The sequence below is a fragment of the Ictalurus punctatus genome, chromosome 25, assembly GCF_001660625.3.
Source record: "Ictalurus punctatus breed USDA103 chromosome 25, Coco_2.0, whole genome shotgun sequence".
Classification (NCBI taxonomy): Eukaryota; Metazoa; Chordata; class Actinopteri; order Siluriformes; family Ictaluridae; genus Ictalurus; species Ictalurus punctatus.
In genome coordinates, this window is record NC_030440.2 from 4,286,336 (window position 1) to 4,311,312 (window position 24,977).

Genomic DNA, 24,977 nt, shown 5'->3' on the forward strand with positions numbered 1-24,977 from the left:
AGTACATTCCACCACCTAGGTGCCAGATCAGAGAAGAGTCTTGATGCATGTCTTCCTCGTAGAAATGGGAGCACCAGTCAGAGTTCGGAGGGAGCGTGGTGGAGAGCGCGGTGTGATAAGTGCTTTAAGGAAGGTGGTCTGTTTTTGGCTTTGTAGGCAAGCAGCAGTGTTTATTCTGATGCAGAAAGCCAGTGGAGGGAGCATAGCAATGGGGTGGTGTGGGAGAACTTGGGAAGGTTGAAAACAAGTTATGAAGCTGCATTCTGGATCATTTCACTTCAATACAATTTTATTTGTATAGTGCTTTTTACAACGGACATTGTCTCAAAGCAGCTTTACAGAAATATATAAACACGGGATACAGATTTTAAATGTGTGAATTTATCCCAATTGAGCGGTGGTAACGGTGGTGAGGAAAAAACTCTCTAAGATGTTAAGAGGAAGAAACCTTGAGAGGAACCAGACTCAGAAGGGAACCCGTCGTCATCTGGGTAACAACGGATAGTGTGAAAGTAAAGGAAAGTTCATTATGGTTTTATATGAAGTCTGTATGTTGAACTAGTCCACTGTTCAAAGGAGACCCGAGTGCAAAACTGCAGAGGTAGGGCATCAGAATGGATCAGGCAGGTCCGGAGAGCAGAAAGGATCAGGATTTCTAGTATGTCCATAAAATCATGTGTGGCTCGACAGAAGGAGAAAGGGAGCAAAGAGATTGTTAGGACTGTGCTTTGCATAACAGAAAGTTATAGAGTTATTGTTATATAAACAAAAACATTTTAAGCCTAGACTTAAACACTGAGACTGTGTCTGAGTCCCGAACACTAACTGGAAGGCTGTTCCATTACTGTGGAGCTTTATAAGAGAAAGCTCTTCCCCGTGCTGTAGCCTTCGCTATTTGAGGTACAGACAAATAGCCTGCATCTTTTGATCTAAGTAGGCGTGGCAGATCATAGAAAACCCTAAGCTGCACTAAGGTCAAGTAAAACAGCAACGAGACACAACCCTGATTAGAGGCCAGTAGTAGGTTGTTTACTATTTAAACTAACGCTTTCTCTGTGCTATGATGGGGTCTAAATCCCGACTGATACATTTCATAAATGTTATTCCTATGTATGTACGAGCATAGCTGCTGTGCTACAACCTTTTCTAAGATCTTAGAGATGAAGGGGAGATTTGATATTGGTCTATAGCTGGACAGTTGAGAGTGGTCAAGGTCAGGTTTTTTAATCAGGGTTTTAATAACTGCTAATTTAAATGATTTAGGTACATGGCCAGTGCTAAGGGAAGAACTGATTTTATTTAAAAGCGGTTCAATTACTCCAGGATAAATCTGTTTAAAGAAACATGTAGGTACAGGATCTAGTATGCAAGTTGATGAATTCGCTGAAGAGATTAATGAAGCTAGTTCGGTCTCTCTAAGGGGAGTAAAATATTCTAAACGTTGATCTGATATTGCTATATTATCATCTAGTTATAATATTGCCTGGTTTTAATTTAATAATCTGAATTTCACATATAATATTTTCAACTTTACCAATGAAAAATTTAATGAAATTGTCGCTGCTATGTAATAATTGTAATTGTGTGCCTGTTTTTGTAGTGGTTTTATTTCTAGTTAATTTTGCTACCGTGTTGAATAGAAATCTCAAATTGGGCTCTCCTTCTATGCTGTTTGAAATACTACCAATTTGGTTTGACGCCATTTACGTTCTAATTGTCGAGTTGTCTGTTTTAAGGTACGCGTATGATCATTATACCAGGGTGCTAGTTTTTTCTCTCTAATTAATTTTCTTTTGAGTGGAGTCACTCTATCTAGCATGTAGCGGAGTGTTGACTCTAACCATTCAGTCGCCTGATCAAGTTCTATGGGATCAGACAGTGATCCAAATCTAATTGATGTCTCTAGGAGGTTTTTGATGAAGCTCGGTGCAGTAGTTGACGTGAAAGTACATTTTACGCGGTAGCGATGCGAGGTGCAAATATTATGATCAATACGTATTATGAACGAGATAAGATAATGGTCTGAGACAACTTCAGACTGTGGAAAAATTACAATATTTTCTATATTTAATCTGTATGTTAGTATCAGGTCAAGAGTGTGACCACCATTATGAGTGGGTCCTATTACACTCTGATTAACCCCTACTGAATCTAATATGGACACAACTGCTGTTCTCAGAGGGTCTTCCGGTTTCTCAAAATGAATATTAAAATCACCAACGATTAATGCTATGTCTAGAGAAACTACCAGGTTAAAGATAAAGTCTGTTAATTCGCTAAGGAATTCAGTATATGTCCTTGGGGGTCTGTAAATAATAATTATAGCAATTGACATTTTTTTATGGCTACCTAAGTTATACTGGTATAAAGAACTTCAAAAGAGTTGAATTTATGACTAGGTTTTTGTGTGACACCTAGATTTTGACTATGGATGAGTGCAACACCTCCTCCTCTACCAGTCAGATGAGGCTGATGTATATAACTGTATCCAGGAAAACTGGCTTCATTTAATGCTGTGTACTCGTTTGGTTTAATCCAAGTTTCAGTTAAAGACCTTATATTAAATTCCTGATCAGTAATGATTTCGTTAACAATAAGAGCCTTAGACGCAAGAGATCTAATGTTTAATAGTCCTAGCGTCAGATCAAAGGTGCTGGATGTGTATTTGGTATGATCTCACTTTATGTTAATTAGGTTACTGAAACAAACTTTCCAAAATTTTATATGTATTTTTATAGCTTGGGGAACAGACACAGTCTCTATAGAATGTATTACATGTGCTGAATTATTGATTGAACATTGATTATGATGAATGTTGTTATTGTAGAAAGATGTACTCACAGTAGGTAGTCACTTGGTGTGTAACGTCTTGGAGATGTTGTCTGACAGCAGTTCCGCTCCGAGGCTGCTGGGGTGCAGGCCATCAGCACGTAACAACCTAGGACGCTCCCAGAACAGATTCCAGTTATTAACAAACAGCAGACTCTGTTCATTACACCAAGAAATTAATCAGTCATTCAAAGTGAGAAGTCTACTGAGCCTTTCAGCTCCACATCTGTATGTGGGAAGAGGTCCAGAGACGATGATCTTCGTGGTGGGCGATCTGCCTCGTACCATCTCGATCAGGATGGTGAAATACCTCTTCAGAACCTCTGTCTGCTACAGCCTGATATTGTTCACCACTGATATTGTGCACAAGAAAAACAATGTGTGCACACCTTACCCTTAGATGAAGCGACGCAGACGTTCCACACAATAAAGTCCCTGACGATCACAGCATTTGGTCTGGTCTGACGGACAGGGGCGAAGAGGTTCCTGGTTGGGATCTGGAACACCGGGGGTGGTGTAGCGGGAGAGGTCCTCACCCGGGGTATGGCCCCCGCCTTCTGCCGCTGGTGCACCCAAGGTCCATGGTGTGTCGGCGCCGGCATGACGGAGACCTCCTTTGGAGAGGTCTTTGGTCACGGTCCCTGCACAGAGAAACACACGGTGTAGAGAGACTGTGAGTGGTAATACCATGCTGCGTGCTTACCTTGGATTTGTAGGTGGAAGCACAAGCTGTTTCCAGCGCGGTTCTTCACTCCTGAAGTTGGGCCTGCTTGTAGAGTAGGCTGCAGATCTGTTTCTCCACGGTCTCCAGCACCATGTGCACCTCGAGCGAGCCCTCATTTGCACTCAAAAGTGGAGAAACAACGGACATATTCGCTTTTAAAACAGCAGTACATGCGATAAATGTGAAATGTAAACAAGGCTAGCGGTAAGGTGTACTAGCGGGCTACAAGCTAGTCAAGGATGTTTGTAAGATCCGATGAAACTTAGCAACAGCGCAACGTTACGATTGTTTTTATCTAAAATAGTATAGGTGATATTTGTAAATGTTATAAAAGTAAAAAATTATATTTTTAAAGTATAGAGATTTAGAAGAAATAGCGTTGGCTCGAGGGACCTGCGACACTGCTTCCTGTGACACTACTTCCTGCAGTTATTTGCAGAAGGATCAGTTGCAGAAGGTGTTTGTTTGTTTGTCTGTTTGCTTGCTTGAATAGATTGAATACATTTGCAACATATTATGATATTCCAGTGCCGTTTCGGTATGAAAGGTACCCAGATATATAGACAGATACATAGAGACACAGTTAAAGACACAAAGAACACTATCAACCATCCATCCATACATCCACCCCACACACACACACACAAGACTGAGTGATTAAATGCATTTGGCATAAGTGACATTAATGAGCTGAATGTGTTTGTTCTTGAGCAGAAGGGCAGACAGATGACAAGAAAGGCAGCAGAGCAAGAATAATGACTTTGCTGAACAAAATCATTATATCATAACTGATTTTTCAGCTGTGTGTGTGTGTGTGTGTGTGTGTGTGTGTGTGTGTGCCTGCTCGCCTGCCTGTTCATGTTCTGATATGCTTATATGAAAGTTTCATACCCATATGGCACTGGAATATTGTAATATGTTGGCAGTATATTATTTAATAAATAAATAAATAAATGCAGAATATGTGTGTGTGTGTGTGTGTGTGTGTGTGCGTGTGTGTGTGTGAAATATCCCTTTGAGATTCTGGTCCATATTGACATGATTGCATCACATAATTGCTGCAGTTTTTGATCTGCACATCCATATTATGAAACTCTCATTATACCACATGTGCTCTATTGGATTCAGATCTGCCCTGCGATGGATTGACACCCCATACGGAATGTCCCCCGCCTCATGCCCTGAGTCCCCTGGGATAGGCTCCAGGCTCCCTGTGACCCTGTGTAGAATAAGTGGTACAGAAAATGGATATATGGATTCAGATCTGTTGATTGCCAAAAGTACACTGAACACATTGCCATGCTCATGGAACCAGTTTGAGACCACTTTTGTTTTGTGACATGATTCATTATCATACTGGAAGTAGCCATTAGTAGATGGGTAAATTGTAGCCATGAAGGGATGCACGTGGTCAGCAACAGCACACAGATCAGCCGTGGCAGTGGTATTACAGAGCAAAATGTGTGCCAAGAAAACATTCCCAACACCATTACACCACCAGCACCTTGAACTCTTACACAAGGCAGGTTGGGTCCATGGATTCATGCTGTTGGTGCCGAATTTTGACCCCAACCATCTGGATGTTGTAGCTGAAACCAAGATTCATCAGAAAAATCTTCAGATCATTTTTTTACCAATCATCAATTGTAGTTTCTGTGGGCCAGCACCCACTGTACCCTCAGCTTTCTGTTCTTGGCTGACAGGAGTGAAACCCGATGTGGTCTTCAGCTGTTGTAACACATCCTCCTCAAGGTTCAATGAGTTGTGTGTTCTGAGATGCTTTTCTGCTCATCACAGTTGTAAAGAATGATTAATTGAGTTAACATAGCCTTCCTGTCAGCTTGAACCAGTCTAGCCATTCTCCTCTGACCTATCTCATCAACAAGGCAATGAGGAACTGATGCTTACTGTTTTTATACCATCCTGTATAAATCCTAGTAACTGTTGTGTGTGTGTGAAAATTACAAGAGATCAGCATGCCAGAGTCAAAGTCACTGAGATCACATTTTCCCCATTGTGTGATATTTGATGTGAACATTAACTGATACTCTTGATCTGTATTTGCATGATTTTATGCACTGCGCTGCAGCAGACAGATATAGCAGAATATTTCTGTATAGATTTAGAGTGACCCTTGCCTCTCTTCAAACGTATGGGTCCAACCCCCAACCCCCAATCCACCCCCCACCCCCCCCACCACCACCCTTTTTTCACATGTAATGAATATTTTTCATTGTTACAGATCATACTAAATCCCAGTTATCACATGATAATTGGTGTGTACTTGTATCCATGTTGTCTAGTGTAAGGTCTTAGACCCAACACATGTCCGTTACTTTTCACATCTTTTGATTTGAGTTAGCCTTGCTTGGGGTGCAGCCTCAGACCTGCCAGACAAACAAATGCATAAACACGATCATATCATGCCTGCAGCGATTGAATGTAAATGCTTACTTTTCATACTCTATTCTTTATTTCACATGCATCTGATGCCTCAGGGTATTTTTCACATCTGATAAACTTCATTTCTGAACTCCTAAACTGGCTATAGGAGTGTGTCCATCTCCAGTGTGTCCCTCTCTTAGTGTCTCCATCTCCATCTCCACTTTAATTCAAAGGGACTTTGAAGAAGCTCAATCCTGCTATACAGCTGTCAAAGTGGTCAACAGTGATACAAGTGCTTTAAGAGTAAGGTTCCACCAAATTATCAGAAACAAGCGTGAAAAATAGTTGTGTAATAGAGAAGGCTCCAATCAATGCTGCATTCACTTATGCTCAGAACTCAAAAAAGTGTTGTGTCATCCATTCATTTATGCATTTATTCATTCATTTTCAGTAAATGCTTTAACCTGGAGCCTACTGCGGGAACATTGGGGCATGAGGTGGGAATACACCCCGGATGGGATGCCACTCTATTACAGGGCACCATGCACACACACCTCCATGCATTTTTTCACACCTAGGGGAAAAATTAACATGGTGGATCCTGAATGATACCCACACAGACATCGGGAGAATATGCGAGACTTCACACAGACAGTAACTTGAGCTCAGAATCAAAACAGGAACCCTTGAGCTGTGAGACTGTAACACTATGCACAATACACACACACATAATACAAGCAGGTTTCTGAGACAATGTTCTCGAATCTTTAGCTGGTTTTTCAGAGTTGTAAATAATTCTGCAAAGGAAATGAAGCTCCACCAGTAAAAAGAGTCCCCTTTCCATACTGTGCTACTAATATATCCATACAGAATATCTTATTTATATAGATAATACATCCACATTGCCAAAGTCATGATGGGAAGTCACACATTTGCACAGCTTGTCTACTTTGCCTTACTTCATCTGCAGAGTCAGCAATCACTGACACTGAGTATTAGATGTGTTTACATCTAACACCGCAGTGTTTACCACTGAAAGGATTTAATATCTCTAGAAATGACTCAAAAGAATGCACTGCATCTTTATCAGTGGTTAACCAAATAACTGATGGAATGCCTTGGATCCCATCTTTAATTAGAAAATGCAAACAGTAAAGAAAAATGAAATTATTTCCCAGGAAATCAGATCAGTGCACCTCCAGGCCACCAGAGGTCACCTCCACATGAGTTCTAGCCACTTTTCCTCTCCAAACACAAACATCTGCAGCTCCTTTAGTTGGTTTATTAAGCATTCACACTTACACTGCACAGTGTTGCATGTTTATCTGTAAGGGCCTGTTTACATCTGGTCACTTCGTGCATTTACTCTGATCGGATTGCTATCCGATTGTGAAAAGACCAGGTGTAAATGCCTTCTGAAATGCATTCGAGACGATCGCTCAAACCACATCAGGAGGTAGTCTGAGACGCAATCCAGATGAAATTGGACAAGTCAGAATGCATCTGGTTGTTGAAACCACATAAGTAGTACATCACTCGCTTTAGTCGCACCAGTAGCAAAAACAACTTATTGACCGGTATAGCCTGACGGAGGTGAGTGTGCCTCCACATTGAATTGCTTTGCAGGCTGACGCAAAGATAATCGGAAACTGGATAGTAGCCAGCACTATATTTTATATACTTTCATCCAGGTATCTTTCTGGGTTTTAAAGTTAAGTAGTACCATCAGCGAAAATGCTGAACGTAATAAGTGCTGCCTTTTTTTGCGTAAGCGTTGTAGCAAGCATTTTCTTTTTCTTTTCGCCTGCATTCGCAAACCCAAATAGAGCAAAATAACCGTGGCTGCCATTTCAGTTCAGCGAAATGTGTATTAGCATTTTGCACGGGAATAGAAGATCAGATTCATATCCGTTTAGCTGAAATGCATTATGTGGTCAAGTGTAAATGGAACCGTTTTAACAAATCAGATAGCTATCCGATCAGAGAAAATGCATGAAGTGACCGGGTGTAAACAGACCACAAATCCAAGCCTTGTTACTGTGTTGACATTTTGACCTCTTGTTGTAATGATTTTTGTGTATGGATTTTTGCCTGTGTTATGATGTCAACCTGGATTGTGATATGGATTTTTGTTTGCATTGTGTTTTGAGTACATCTCTGCACATGGATCCACAGCATTCTGTTATATCTGACGTGTTACATAGTTTGTCTGACAGGTGCGTATCATTTTTTTATGAAAATATGATCTTTATTCGATATGGTCTCACACTTGCCAATTCATAACAGTTACACGGCTGGGTGGGCTTATTGTTTGTATCTTATGACTTAATTCATATTTAAATTCAAATAAATTCACTTCACTTATTCAAATCCATACAATTTTTTTTCCCTGAAAACAGGGTTGATTGATTATAGCATGATCTTTCCTTCTCTTCTGAAAAGAGAATTCATTTTCTTGCATTAAAAAAATTCGGTTCTACTCTTGATGTGATTGTGGTATCTTGGTAACTAATTTTCTTTTCTGCTTTCTTGGGTATAAAAAATTTGCCCAGTGGAAAAGCCAAGACACTGAAGGAGAATGGGAATGTACTCAGCAGGCTGCTTATAAATCTAAAATTCTGAAACATTTAAATTTCAGTTCATTTCTTTATGTTTTAACATTTAGGCTGTTAGTAATCCATCCACTCAGGGTTTTTGTGGCAAAATGCTGCTGTTTTTCTCTCAGCCTGTTAGGATTTTCTTGTTAGCAGTGTTTGCACCTCTACTGCTGTAATGAGTCTGCTTAATGCAGTCAGTGTCCTGCAAGCTGACACATAAACTTTTCTCGTCTCATGCAGAGGAGAATTCCGATCTACACATCTCGGAAAAAATCTGTCAGACACTCACATTATGCAATGCAGCGATTCTGCAATTTCCACTAAAGCTGTGAGGTACAGCCACTCCAGAGAGGACTGGAAGTGAACGCTCTCAGGCTGCATAAGCAAATTGCCCATAAATTATACTGGACAGAGAGAGGGAGGGGGGGGGGGGGGGGTGCTTTGGTCAGTCTGCCGGAATTCATATATAGCAGAGAAGCCACCCTCCTCACACACTTCACCCCCCTCTGAGGTCATTCTTATCAAGTCAAATGGCAGATTATTACCAGAAAACAAACTCTTTGTCAGATCCAGCATCATTATTATCCATGCTCACACAAAGTGCAGACATCCATTTCAGAGACCTTGATATGCAATAACCAAGTATATCATTGACATGTTACCAAAATGTCTTGGATTTAGTCAAATCAATTGACTATTTCCTGTTATCAGATTACAAGATGTCATATATAAAATTATTAAACCAATGTCTTGACATTTATTTCTAGAAAGAAGCCAAGTGATCTTCCAATGGAGTAAGACATTTTTAAAGCTTCAAATTAGTCTAGAAATAGTTTTCATAATTTTGATTTATTGCAATCTTATAATATGAAATACTAAATAAATGTGACTATATTCGAGAAGTTTTCACTTGCTAATATGTTGTTGTTTTTTGCAGCACACCACACTGCTGCTTCCCCTCCACTCTGTAAAATGAGAAGTTGTCTATAGATGTTCTGTGAACATTTTCCCAAATAGTATTTTTTGCATAAAAAATGCTGATGCTTGCTGTATTTATCATCAATAAAGCCCAGTTAAAGTGTTCTACTGAGACATTTAATGTATAATTATCCATGAAAAGTTTTTCTATCAGTGTTGCTTTAAAATGCATTAAAAATTGTGCAAGTCCCTATCATTTAATGTGTGCATGTGTTGTCCAGGGTAAGCAAGAAAGCAAGTAAGAGAATGGTCCCATTAATATTTGGTCAGTGGTGATTATCCTTTTCTTTTGGAGTAGAGCGTTTAAGAACTATGAAATGCATTGTCACAGATGGCTCACAGTCAATAACTGAAACCTACAAGACCCACAAAGCGACCTACAGTATATGGTTATTATGGACCTATAAGTAATCACCTGATACAGTGATCAGTGATTGTATCTATCTGCCTAAGGCACAATTTGAGGGCATGAAGGTCAAGACTCTTCATAAGGCACAAGGGACTCCCCATTAGAAACAAAAAAAATGGCTTGGGGTAATAAGCAGCATGAGCCTGAGCTTGCTTACTTTTTTTACTGAATGCACTGAAGATTTTAAATTTTTTTCCTTAATTAATATCCAGTAATGTTTGTCTGAACAGCTTATGTGCTTATTCCTGTAGTATTTCACGCTCCAGTTATGTTAAGCAATGTGCTAAAATTAAACTGGCAGCTCTGAAGTAGTCAGAAATAGTCAGTAGTCAGTAGTGAGCAAAATGTTTATATTAATGCCCTTGTTCTAATATTTTGTTTCTATAGTAGCAAATTGCACATAGACGCTTCAGATAAACTGATGAAACACTGTGTCGAAATGATGTTTTCTGTGAGGAGGAATTTATTAAGTTTTTTGGAAGAAGTCTCCAGTGTTAGTGCTTTGTAACCTGTCTAAGGTAAAGCTGTAAGTTTTATAGTGCTGGGTTACTCAATCCCGGACTCGGACTCAAGTCCAATTATGATTGAACTCGGATTTGTCATGCACTTGGGTAAATTTGTACTCGAACTTGACACAGACTCGGAAATTTACAGTCGAGTCCGTGTCATGTGTAACATGAAAAGAAAGATAAAAAAATAAATAACAACATTAAATTAAGATAACAAGTAATTAATGAATGTCTCGCTGCCTGACCAGGGGCTTAGAAACCGCCTCATCGTGCCAGTACTGAATTGCGTTCTCTTTAGCAGCTTATTGTGCTTGGACGGTCAGATAAATACACACACATCATGTCAAAATGCAGGTCTGGCTGAGGATTCATGCAAACACAGTTGGTCATGTCTTAAGTGTATGTAAACATTTGGGAAAAAATTGGAGGTGTGTTAATACAGTATATTGAATTTGTGCATGAGGTCTTAAAGTGACAGCAGTCTAATAAACCTGCTGCTGTCTGTGTCATTAATGTTCATCAATCAACAAAAGACAAAGAGAAAATTACTCACTCACTCCTTTGACTGAATAACTTCAGTAAATTTAATAAGAATCACTGCATGTGTCATACAATGAAGTCTATTTTATTTTACTTTTAAGTGCTTTATTCCATCTCCATATTATTTCTTACTTGAATACTACTGATAGATCTACCTGAGAAAACATATTGTTATCGTGAAATAAGATTGTAGTCATATCACCTGCCCCTAAACATTAACAATTGGTGATTCCAGTCTTGAATTTCACGTAAAATGTGAAATGTACTTCTTAATGTAGTAAATATTATAAACTCTGCTGATACACTCTAAAAAAAACACTGGCTTAAAAACAACCCAAACTGGGTTAATTTTAGCCCAATGGCTGGGTAAATATAGGACAGAACACATTTTGGGCTAAACTAACCCATCAAGTTGGATTGTTTTTCAGCCCAAGAGAGAAGCAATTGGGTTGTTTTTCAATAGGTTAAAATTTTCAGGGTTATTTTTAGCCTTTGAAAATGTCAAATACACCACATTATAAACAAATATGTCATTATGGTATCTCCTTTATTTATACACAAGAAGTTGTTGAGAAATGTATTGCTAGAGCTGCTAAATTGGTGTTTATATACACATATATTTAAGACAAAAACATCAGATTTTGATCAAAGGAGACGTTTAAAAATCATAAACATCCAAAAAACAAACAAACAAACAAAAAAAAACCTGAGTAACCAACTTACGATCCAGTGGGCGTTACAAACAAGTAAACCAAAGCTAACGAAGAGAGCGGTGCATTTAGTGTCATGTAAACTGGACTGATAAGATAGGAGAGTTAAGATAAGATGTACCTTTATTGATCCCCCTGTAGGGTAAATTCAGATTGACACAGCAGCACAAGTAGGATGAGTAACATCAAAGAAAGAAAGAAAGAAAGAAAGAAAGAAAGAGAGAAAGAAAGAAAGAAAGAAAGAAAGAAAGAAAAGAATAGAATAGAATAGAATAGAATTTCCATAAATACCTATACAATAGAAATAATAGAAACAATAAAACAGAACTGTGTGTATGCACATGTGCTACTGTAGAGTTCTAAGTATGCTAGAGTTCTGGAGTTATCACACATTTTTGCTTCTTCTAGTGTACAGAAATGGTTTTATGGATAAATATATTGATACACAGTTTGTTTCTCCAAATAAATCTAACAGTCTGTCTGTGTGAAAACCGCTACCTCCACCTGAGGAGAATTCAAACAGTCTGTGGTGAATTGACTTGACCCAAGGAGCTGAGCTGAGCTGAGGCGTCGAGGACGGGTGCATTGAATCAACTATCAGTGAAAATGACCCAAAAATGTCAGTTCAAATTACACAAAACTACCCAAAAACTACCCAAGACAGAAAATAACCCATTTAAATGACACAGAAGGCTCAACGCAGCGTTTTAGTAGAAAAAATAACCCAGCACTTTTTTAGTGTGGGGATATTTATTTTTTTTATTTTAGGAATTAAAATGAAAGTTAGTAGAACAGGGCTGTGTTCAGAAATGAGTTTGTTGTCATTCATAGACAGATTAAAAGCAGTAATAAAGCATGAAGCTTGTTGTTATGACATGCTGCTAACTGTAACTCTACTCTGTACACTTTCTCTCAGACTATATAACTGTGGGGGAGAGGCATCAAATTTTTGAAATGTCAGCTCGAACTGGAGGACACAATATAGTGTGATACAATAAAAAAAACAGCTTCATTTGTATGTTCATGCACTTGTAATATAATAAAAGTTCTACATATACCGCTATATCCGTTTTTATCTTTGAGAGGAAACTAATTGAGGTGCTGATGACATGAAATAAAAATATTACATGGCAATCGCAAGGTGTAATAAAGGTTTTTGTTACATTTATGTTGCTATTGGTTTGTGAAGGTTAAAATATTAATTTAACAGCTCAGTGTTGAGTTTACAATTGCAACTTCAAATCTTTTTTCAGTTTAATTACTTTCTGGACTCGACTCGGACTCGGCCATTAAGGACTTGGACTTAAGTCCACCTCGGCCCCTTTTGGACTCGGACTCGGTTGGTTAAGGACTTGGTCTCGAGTCGAACTCGACAAAGGTGGACTCGGACAAAACACTGAAGTTTTCTGACACAGAAAATGGATGGAGAACTTTCTCAGAAACATGACAGCCCGAAGAAATAATAATCAGCTTCGCTGTGGTGACGACAACAACGCCATTATTTTCCTATAAGAGCATACCTTGTCATGTTTTATTCCTCACTAAAACCCTATTTGTTTTTATAAATAGTGATCTATCTGGCAAGAGAGGCCTGTCATAAAATAAATGTGAGACCTTGGTGGCCTGTCCTTGCCTTTTATTCTCTTTGACAAACACGCTGCCTTTATATACACACACTCTAAGAAGAAGAAGAAAAGACCCTCAAGGGTTCTTCAGGGGTTCTTTGCATATTAAAGGCTTGTTATTCTTTGGACTTTGAAAGGTTCCTTATACTGTCTACTGTGTTTATATACATATATACACATTAATATACTTTATACTTGCATTTTTTTTTTATTTTTTTTTTTGTATGTTGCCAGTACAGCAGACAGAAGCTGAAAGACAGACGGCGAGAAGGAGAAATGGAGGGAAAGACAGAATGCAGCAGAGGGATAAAGGGTGAAAGGGAGAGAGGAGAGACTGATAAGGAAAGGAGGAGGAAGAGAAACTGAGTTGGAATGAGGACTGAGAGGGAAAAAGGGAGGGACACACGCACACACGCCTGCACACACACGCACGCGCGCTCTCAGAGAGAGAGAGAGAGAGAGAGGGAGAGAGAGAGGCGCGCGCGCGCACAACTAAGCAGAAAGCACCGGCTCGCGACAGCGTTTTGGTTTCTGCCTCCGCTCCAGAATCCGGATCTTTTTAAACTCCGGGTTTTTTTTAAAAACGATTTTAATGTCTTAGTTTCAGATTTAAGACGTCACAACATTGGACGGATTTTAAGCGCGATGACGCTCGCGGACTAAAACAACATCATCACCATCTTCATCATCATCATCATCATCTCTTTCGCGCGTGTGGATTAAAGCGGCGGCTTCCTCTCGGTGAGCGCGTGCCACTTTTTCTACCGTCTCGCATGCTGATAATTTGTTGCTGTCTAAAGAGTACAGCTAACAGAACTGATTGATGAAACACGTGCATTGGTCTACTGGTGCTCTATTGCATTTACTGTAAAGTAGTTTTATTATTATTATTATTATTTATTTCTAATGATATATTTTATAATTGCTGCTCACAGAATTCAAGTTGCTCTGTATTGCATTTCATTTCTTCAGCAGCACTTTAAAGATGTGATATATCTCAAGATATGTTCCTGCTCCCATTTATACTAGGAAATGATGATGCAGATTATTGGATTTATAACTGTGCATTTATAGAGCCATTCATTATTATTATTATGGCTTAGCAGACAGAGGGTGGCAGTGGCTGTGATGGAGAGCGTGTGGGATGGGATGGGATGGGATGAGATGCTTTACGCATGGCGTTACCTTATTCTTAAAATGGATAAGAAGAACAGAGACAATTTGGGTTCCCATGAATATAAGAACCAGTAGCACAGTTTTGGTGACTCAACTGTCCTACCATACCTGATTCAGGTAACCAGTGTCATAGAGTGATCAAGTGTGGGTAAAAACATCATCAAATTGTGTCACAAATCTGCCATAAAGCTGCTCAAAGGGGAAATCAGTGTCATTTCCCTATGCTCTGTTTTACTCCACCCTTTTTCGTTCCTTCTGTATTCATGTGCTAGCAATGCTAAGAAACTTCTTAGGGTTGAGTTCAATTCATACAGATATTGACTGTTTTTTTTATTTTCAACACAACACAACATAACACCAATAGAGCCACTACGGCTCCAATACCACACCAGCGCTGACATTTAAAGGTGTTGTGGGGATAATGTTAGTGTCACTGCATTTCAATCACTAATAAACCACTTCCACCCTAGCAACATGAAAATGTCATAGACATTAAAGCCCCAGGGAATCTAAACATTGCAGTTGTGGGCTATATTATATACAGTATGTAGTAGTCTGAATGATTGATTATTTTCCAGTTTACCTAGCTTTTTTCCCATTTATATGTAAATACATTATATGTATATGGGCAGGGAGCTAATCTTGGTTTCACCAATAACAAGGCTTGTGTCACCTGTTATACATTTAATTAAAACAGTGTGTACGATCATAGCCTAAGCAACCTAGAAAGTGAAAGCTAAGTTGGTAAGAGTGTAACCTAGTGTGAAATCTCCATAAATCCAATCCTCAGTACTGAATTACTGACTAAGGGATGATTTTTTTTTTTTTTAAAACAAGACCATAGGGAGTCATTACTGCAACTTCTGTCCTTGTTATGTTTCTAGCTTTGCACCACTTTTCTTCATTCTCGCCAATAAGAAAAAAAGATGTGAATGTCAGGGATAAGGAACGAGCTAACCCTCAGGAAATGCCTTTACTTGCAGCAACAGCCTAAACATTCTAGTGAGAACAGCGCTAGTTTGCTCTCAAGCTGAGGAACTGATTTATTTATGAAAACATTATGCTAATAAAACGACTGCTTTGCCTATAAAACAATGCATAATGTTCCTAAGGCGATATTATGTAATTTTCTTGCTCAAATTGAGACGGAATAAACTGCACACAAATTTGCTCTTTAAGCTTCTATTTCAGAACTGGGATAGAAAATATAACCATGATCTTATCTTTAATGTGTCTAGTGATGGGTTTTTCACTAGATCTATTTTTCTGTCCTCTACCAAGCCCTGTTTTCCTCTAATTTAACAAATGTGAAGTGTTTTAGTCAGAAAATGTAAAAGTGTTGTTCACAGCATGTAAGAAGCAAATCATAGACTTGCAGCTACATGGAGGTGATGCTGAAGAATTGCAGTTAAGTTCAAATACAGTTCATGACTCTGACACATGTAGGGTGCAAAAGGCCCTGTGTGTATATGTACATAAACATATATATATATATATATATATATATATATATATATATATATATATATATAATGTATAATAAAATAGCTCAAGGCTAAAAGTGACCAAATGCATTTTATAAAGATGAGTTTAGGCTGTTCACAGTACGAGTTCCTCAGGGGTGAGGTCTGTAATAAAATGTCTCCTATATGATAAAACTCTCACATTCAGACGTCTATAAATTAATTAATCTGGCACAGGCAAGGTTTATTTTCCTTCGAGCATTGTTTGATGTTTGCATTACACAAGGCAGTATGATCATATTTCGATAGAATGAATTTACTTACATAAAAATACCATCATTATATTAAGCAAATGGGATTATAACATGAGGCTTTGTGCTGGCTGCAGCTGTTATTATAAAGGCCAACTTAATTAGCTTGTGGGATTGCACTTGATTAACTTTCTGTTCTCTCCTAATGGGCCCAGTGAGGACGCAACATGAGTGATGTAAACCATAGCAACTAAATTTTTAAATCTCCCAACATATCCACCATTCTGTGATCATGGGACAGTTTTCAAAAGCTGGTGTAGGTTTCATCTGCTTAAAACGGAAGCATGCGATATGCTTATTACAGACTAAAAATGCTGCATAAATACTTCCGGTAAGAATTGCACTGGTTCCTAATTGATCATGGAAAAGTTTTTTTTATCCTAAAAACAAAGTTATACCAGTGTAGCAACAACAAAAAAAAGCCTAATGAGCAAACCAGAGGCAACAATGACAAAGAAAATCTTCCACTGAAGAAGAAAGCTTCACTGCAAAAATGCGTGTGAAAATGTCTTGAATAGAGTCAGATTTATCTAGTATTTCTTATAAAATTATAATAAACAACATATATAATTGTTAAAACTATTTCTAAACATTTCTACTAATTTTCAGCATGAAATAGTCTTGTTTTTGCAGATCAGTTTGCTTAGCAAGGAGAATATCTAGCATTTAAAAAAAATATATAAAGCTTTAAATAGGTAGAAACCTCTAGAAATATGTTTAATAATTATATATTTGGTTTACTGAAATCTTATAATAGGAAATACAATACATATTCAAGATATTTTCACTTGCCAAGATGTCATTTTGTTGCAGTGTTGAGAGAAGCCAGTCTGGCCAACATCAGTCAGTCGGATTTTAATCATTACAGTACAATAGCTTTACAGAAATAAACTATTAAATGTCTTGAAAAGATGCAGAATGTTCAGAATAACCACGCTGGGAACACGATTCATGAGAGGATCACAAGAAAGGTTTCAGTGGACTGTAACAGCTTATAATGATGGCAGAAATTTTTGAGAACATTCTGGACTATCAAGGTTTGTCAGTTATTAACAGCGGTCTGTATACGTTGTTCTGTTCACAGTAACTTTGTAAAATATTTCTTTAGAAATGTAGTTCTATAGAAAACGTTGTTGGTAGAAAAATGTCTGTGCACTGAAAAAAAGTCATCTTAGCAAGTGAAAATATCCATCCATCCATCTTCGCTTATCCTTTCCTTCAGGGTCACGGGGAACCTGGAGTCTATCCCAGGGAGCATCGGGCACAAGGCGCAAGTGAACATATATTGAATATAATTATTACTCGTTTCAGGCTTGTAGTTTTTTTTTATTCTACTGGCAGATAATTTTGCTTCCTTCTACAAATAAATGCTCAAAATGATCTGCCATTAGAACAAAATAATTTCAAGCTTGAAATGAGTAAAAATGGCTTTAAATAACAATTCTATATCTTATATTTGGTTTATTGTAACCTTATAATAGAAACTACTAGATATATTTGACTATATTCTATATATAATACTATATAATGTATTTTCAGTTGTTGTCATTTTTTTCCAGTGCTTAAAAGAAGGGGGGGAGGGGGGGGGGGGTCAGCTTAGGCTAGACCAATAATCATGGCACATGCAGTGCCTTTCAGTTTTTGGCATTTCCTGCGCCATATCCTCTATGTTCCGTACCCAGATTGTATACTGCCCATAGAGTAGACCATAAGGAAAACCCCAGACATGGAGAGAACCTGCGAAACACGACACAGATTATAACACAAGCTCAAGAGTGAAACGAGCACCCTGGACCTGTGAGGCAGGAAAGATTCCTGCAGAGCCCCCATTCCACCCACATTGTGTTAAAAAAGAATTGTTAGAGAAATCTTGTTATTGGTTGTTAGGTAACTAACTTTCACCTGCCCAACACTACTTAGTGTCCACTTAGCTGCAGCATTACTTTAACAGCCAATGTGAACATCCAATCAAATACAGTTTGAACAAACAGTTGCATGTGGTTGATTTGCAATGTGAACACTAAAGATAAAACAAAAATACTGTATATCTTACATCTAATGTACTTGAGCCTGAGAGAGAGAGTCAGTGAATGAGTTACAAGCCGAGTCAGGTGCTTTGTGTCTACAAAACACCTCTGAGTAGTGAATTAAGGACATTAGAGACTGTTACAGAGCAAACTGTTCTACTGTTATTCATTTCGATGGCGGTTCATCAGCCTGACACATATAGGGCATAGTAAATGATAGGGTTGTTGTCCTGGAAAATACTCATATCTTACTAATTCCAAGACAACTGCTTTAGCTGAAAACCTGATGCATGCTTTGCCTGTTCATTCTGTATAACTGCATAAATAACAGCACTTTTCCAAAGGGTGATGAACATGCCCCTTCAGATGTGACACGTGTGTATATAATAATGCTGGCTTGGTGTGTTTAGAGATGAACTGTTGGGATATTTACTAATAGGGAATGGATGAATGAAGAAAGAATGGAAAAATGTGGTGTTTGATGCTGTCGTGTGGGGTAGTAAAGAGAGAACGTAATCGGGAACGCGAAACCAAAATGACTTGTGTTTATCACGAGTCTCGGTCTTCAACTCCAAGTCAAGTCTCGAGTCAGATGTTCACGAGTCCAAGTCAAGTGGCAAGTCATTTTTTTGCAATTAAGTGCGACTCTAGTCCAAGTCGCAGAGTTTCCATCTCTGGAGTGAGGAAGTCAAGTCATGGCCTGAGAGCCGGTGATCTGATGTCTTGTGATCAAATGGCAAACCATCAAAACATTAAACAGTCACAATCCTCCATTTATAATTATATGCCTTACTTGAAGGTGTCATAGACAATAATGGTCCATTCATACACATTATGTTAATTGTTACTAAAAGCAGATGTCATTTTTATCATGGGACAATCAGGTTGTAAGCACAGGATTAAAATACTTTGCCAAATTACTTCTGTATTTAACTGCTCTGATTGAGTTTAAGGAATTTGATAGAAATTCAATCAACATGCGACCTCTGTAGTCGCTGATAATGCGCTTTCAAAGTACACTTTCATGCAGAATCTAGGCAGTGTGGTAGGGATTTAATTAATAAAATCACATTGCAATTACTTTTAGGCTCATTCTGGCTACAGTAAATGGCCCTCTTTGGTCCTTAGTACGGATGAAACATAGCTACTCCTTCCAGCAAGAGACACTTTCAAGGGAAAAGATAGTTCACTATATGAAAAATGAATGGCACAGCGGATAATATTTAACATGACGGTTGCACTAAGTCCGGTTCTTCATTTCAAAAAGACCCAATTACCATTTTGGTAAAGTTAGACATTATATAATACGTCAACTTCATCATATTCTTACATTAAAAGCTGTGTGTGTATGTGGTATGGCCACTCTGCCAGTGGTTTGCCTGTGATTCTTCACCGTGAATTAACTGAAATATCGCTCTGGAATAAGGTATTATTATGAGTTAATAAAGCTATGCTACACTTGTACCATACTGTCTCAAACTCGCTGACATTACAAAGTTAAATGTCACATACCACGTCGAGACTGAGGTAATACCACAGGTGCTGGATGATTAAAAAAACGGTTATATTAGAGAAGTAAGCAGAAACACACGAAATGCTAAAATGTCCACACTTTCCTCCTTATCCCAAATGTAGCCAATCAACAACAAAAAACCTCTTTGGTGTCTGAAGTTGAGTTCTTTAATATGTTGCTAGAGGGCTAATGTAGATAGTGGTAAAGCAAGCTTAGAATTTTAGTATTGTTCAAACTGCAGTCTTAAATCATCATACAGTATACTCACCTCAGATGTTTTTGTTGAGTTGTTTAATATCTTAAAAATATCTTCAACAGAACTGCTTGTCATGTTTGAAACAAGGACATAATTATCTTTTGTTGAAAATGGATTAAAAAAATGTGACTGTGTAAATGGTGTTAGTGAGACAAACAAGGTCTTTTGAGGCCAGTTGGACACCTTGGATTGGCTAATCAACTACATTTAGGGTAAGGGGAGACATTTTCTATATTTTATTTTCTGTTGCTTTCAACTGCATTAGGAAGATTAAACACTCGAGACATTTGGCATATTTTTTAAATCAATCTATCTTAGTGTAGTCACAAATTTCTCCCTAACCTTCCACACACAGTATAGCCCTAAGCAGCCATTGTCTTTAATAGGCTCACTGAGAGCACTTCCTCTCTCTAACCCCCTATACACACACACACACACACACACACACACACACACACACACACACACACACACACACACACACACTGGTTATCGACCCTGTGCAGATATAGAGGCTGCCAGACAGGATATTACACTCAGACCACTCGCTCTAATCAGGGTCATATGGTGGGCCATATTGAATGTGTTTAATTACTGTGTGTGTGTGTGTAAAAGAATGTATACAATTCCTAACACACACGTACATCAGGTCTGTCAGGGTATAATCAGCTTCTGTATACTATTTTAAGTTTTGTATATGCAGAATATATACAATATTTAAACTAAGCAGTAACTTTTGGCTAAATGGGCATTGTGTTGGTCAATATAGGAAAAGTGCACCAAATAAATGTGTTTCTAATTTTCTGAGTAATTTTATTAAAAAAAAAAAAAAAAGAAAGCATCCTAAAAGTGATATTGAATGTAAATAAGTAACAGTTTCCAACAGGCACTGAAACTGGATTCACTGTTTTTTGTAGCTGAATCTCAAAGGGGCTCTATTTAGGTTCTATAACCTGCAGCCATTATGTTACTGTGTGTAGTGAATCCACTGTAAATTCAATCCAACTGTGCATAGTTTTTTTTTAATGAAAATCCTGCATGGAGCTGATCCTGGAATGGCGTGATTTCGCTTATGATAAAGTTATGATCGTGCCTCTGTGATTTTCACAACACCTTCATCTTTTGTGGTTTTTGAGATATGAACGCATAATGAAGATAAAATTCAAATGCTGTCTGTGAGAATATAACATTTCAGCCTCATGAATAGTCCAACGCATTTAAATACTAAACATTTTAAGTAATTAGAATTTTATGCATATAGTATACTCCAGAGCTACTCCAAAATGGCTGCAAGAGAATTAACATTACAGTCAAAAACATGACAGACAGGAAGTCTAGTACTGACTTCTGTACTCATTTTTAACACAACAATTTGCTAATATTGTAGTCCATGATAAACTGATCTCAGTGTGAAAATGTAATAATGTCATATGCATCTCTCTCTCTCTTTCTCTCTCTCTCTTTCTCTTTCACACACACACACACACACACACACACACACACACACGCACCCTTTGTATGGTTATATTAATTTCACCATACTTGTTAGACCAATCATTTCATTCAGTTTTCTCCTCAGCTTTCAATCTCTCACTCTTTTCCCCTTCACAATCTCTGACATCTGCTTAAAATAGTGTCTAGAGCAGGAAAGCATGGCTGCAATAATGGCTTTCAGTCCAGTCAATAGCGTATTGGCACATTTAATCGATGCCTGGGATAATGAACACCACTACAGTTATGCTGAAGGAATGACACCCTGACAGTTCAGGTTATATTAAGGGGCTGTAAACTTTTCGAGTAATGAAAAGTATTGGGGTTACTCCTCAGAAGATAGATCTCTTCAGAAAAGCAATATGATGGGAACATTCCTGTTCGGATGTACTTATAATCTGTTACAATACGATATTCTTGTTCTTTGATACGTATTCTTTGATACACTGATATCATGCACAGTGTGCATTGAGTTGGCAGTCTGTGATGTGTACCATTCTAGTAATTAATGAATGGGAAATTCACTGTATTCAAGATGCATGATAATGTGACTGAACAACAAAAAATACGATCACTAACCCATTCGGAATGAGGCTGCCTCGGTATGCAGGTAGATCACTTTAGGCAGTAATTACCGTCAATGCAACATCAAATGTGCTGTCAAAAAGTCATCACAGGAATTTAAAGGGTTTAAAGACCTCAAAGGCTAACCCCTTTCTGGAGCGTATAGTTAATGTCAAATTGATACGTGTATGTGACAAATAAAGTTTTCTTGCTCTTAATCCTTCATTTGGACTTCAGGCAGAAAGGCCACGCCTCCTTCAGAGAGACTGACAGGCACTGAGGCTACGCTTTCTTTATTTGGTACTGATAGACAGAGAGGCCATGCCTTTTTCACTCAGACTGACATACACAGAGGCCACTCCTCCTTCATTATGACTGATAGACACCGAAGCCACACCTTTTTCGCCTTTTTGGGACTGAAAGTCCCAGAGGCTCTGCCACCGTCTCTGGTACTATCCTCATAGTTCCAGTCCAGAACTAAAGACACTGAAGACAGGCATGTCTCGGCTAATTTGACTACATTTGGGATAAAAGGAGTACACTTAATTCTATACCTATCTTCTTGTTTTATGCCTGTGGCAGTGTATAGGAATGACCAATTTTTTCTAAGAAGAAGGAAAGTCCAATTTCTTTTAAGAAGAAGGAAAGTCCAATTTCTTTTAAGAAGCTACTCAGTAAAACTGATTCTTATTTAAACTGCACTGCATTGAGGGGGCTGTAAGAACTGCTAGCATTGTTTTTCTCACAGTAACTTATCAGGCCATAAAGAGCAATAAACATTCATTTGGCATGATATCACAGACTGTCTCTTCTGTGGTTTACAACCCATAATCAGCAGCCTGTCTTCTTGTTGTTGTTTTTTTCTTGGGTTTCTCTGAGAGAGAGCATTTACTGAGCATGTACCAATAATATATTTATCACCAAACAAAACCACAACAATCATTTGACAAATGTCAGAAGTAATTACCAAATTTTCTCAGAGCAAACACTGTTAAGGGCTTCCCTCAACAATGTCACCTACGCGCACACACACACACGCACACACGCACACACTTATTTCCCTCCTTAAAATGCAAATCAATTTATAACATTTTTGACATGCGTTTTTCTGGATTTTCTTGTTGTTATTCTGTCTCTCACTGTTCAAATAAATCTACCATTAAAATTATAGACTGATCATTTCTTTGTCAGTGGGCAAATGTACAAAATCAGCAGGGGATCAAATACTTCTTTCCCTCACTGTATATACATTGCAGGCGCTCATTATGTTAGGACAGCATTCGATACTTGTTTTCCCCTTTACTTGTATTAAAAACCTTACACTTGCTGGTGTCCTACAGCTTAAAATACAAGCTCCTTCCATTTACTTTATGTAAATATACATGTTTAAAATCAATACAGTGTGATGTCAGTGCTAAAGATGGCTGGACTTCCTCTGTCAACCAATCAGTGTGTGAATCAAGACGTCCTTGAGTTTGATGCATTGTCCAAAGTGTGAAAAATGACTCAGGCTCGCTGTGTATGGTCTATGGTCAATGCACAGGTTAGTAGAGGATAAGGTAAATTTAGAACAAAGTATTACACTGATAAAACAGGTCAGAGCACAAGAGAATAAATAAGAAACTCGGCAAGAGAAATAGACTATGGAGTTTATGGTTGGGGTGGCTGAGGGAATTTTTCTTCTTACTACCATTTTCCTTCTATACTAATTCAACTTTACTGGAAAGAGCTACGTACATGTTTAGTTGCCACATATGCGGCTTTTTGAAGCAGAAACGTGAATGATTTGAAGTCAGTTCACCAGTTTATTATTCGGATTTTCAGCGTTAAAAGGTCCAGTATACATGATCTCCATATTACAGTATATGATCTGGGCTAAACGGTTTTGCTGTCAGTATACAGGACAACATAGTTTTACACACACGGGATATTAATAGTGACTAGTGAAGTGACTAGTCATGCCATGCGGCACAGGTAATTAGTCTGCAATGTGCAGTCTACTGCTTCACACAGTTAATTGTTCTGTGCTGCATGCTTGTGCTGGGTAGCGGAGTGGTCATCAAGCTTTTGGGATGTCCCTTTTCCCATAGTTCCCATAGATGGCGTGTTGTCCTGAGGAACCTTCAGTTCCGCTTCATGTCTAGACAGTACACAGAATACATTGTCATAATGAAGTGCTTACTTGCATTAAAGAAACTGTTGCTTCATCACAACAGGTAATAGCAAATGCAGTTAAGTAAGGAATAACACATGACAGACAGTGCAGTTATACAAAAATAATCCAGGCCAGGGTGGTATGATGTGACACCATGCAAAGCGGAGTGATGTTACACCCCAAAGTGCACAATTTTTGTATACCTTCACAGTCTGGAGTCTATTATTAGACTTATTAGATTCATACCACAACCATTTTCCACTGAGTGCAGTGTTTAATTTATTAATGGATAACATGCCACACATAATAATGGTTTATATTTATATGTAATGTTGTGGAGCATGTACTGTACAAAACAAGTTAGTTCCTGTTACCACTTACATTATAGTTATATCTCTAAATACATTTACAGCATTTGGCAGAGTAAATATATCTATGTGTCTGTAGCTATATCTTAAGTGTTACAAATAAATGTCCCTTAACAAAACTTTAGCACAAGTAGTCATCGATTTCACGGTGAAACCACAGAAAATATTTAACTAAGCAAATATATTATATGTGAAACTGCAAAATTAGGGAAGAACCATCATTTTAGTCGCTTATGAAATACATTCATGTTTATTGTGGTTTTATATAGTTTCTGTCTTTTAATTAGAAATTGGGTGTTACGTGTAAAACATGTCAAATGAAGCCATGTATATGAAATACTATAAAA

General features: G+C 38.1%; 1 protein-coding gene across 1 annotated transcript in view; it reads left to right on the forward strand.

Annotated features, from left to right (window-relative positions):
• The first annotated feature begins 13,576 nt into the window (after window positions 1-13,576).
• The window catches only part of tmem121ab (transmembrane protein 121Ab), a 75,635-nt gene continuing 64,234 nt past the window's right edge, over window positions 13,577-24,977 (forward strand). The window contains exon 1 of the mRNA XM_017455529.3: window positions 13,577-14,047. The gene's annotated coding sequence lies outside the window, so the exon portion shown is untranslated. The remainder of the gene's footprint in view (window positions 14,048-24,977) is intronic.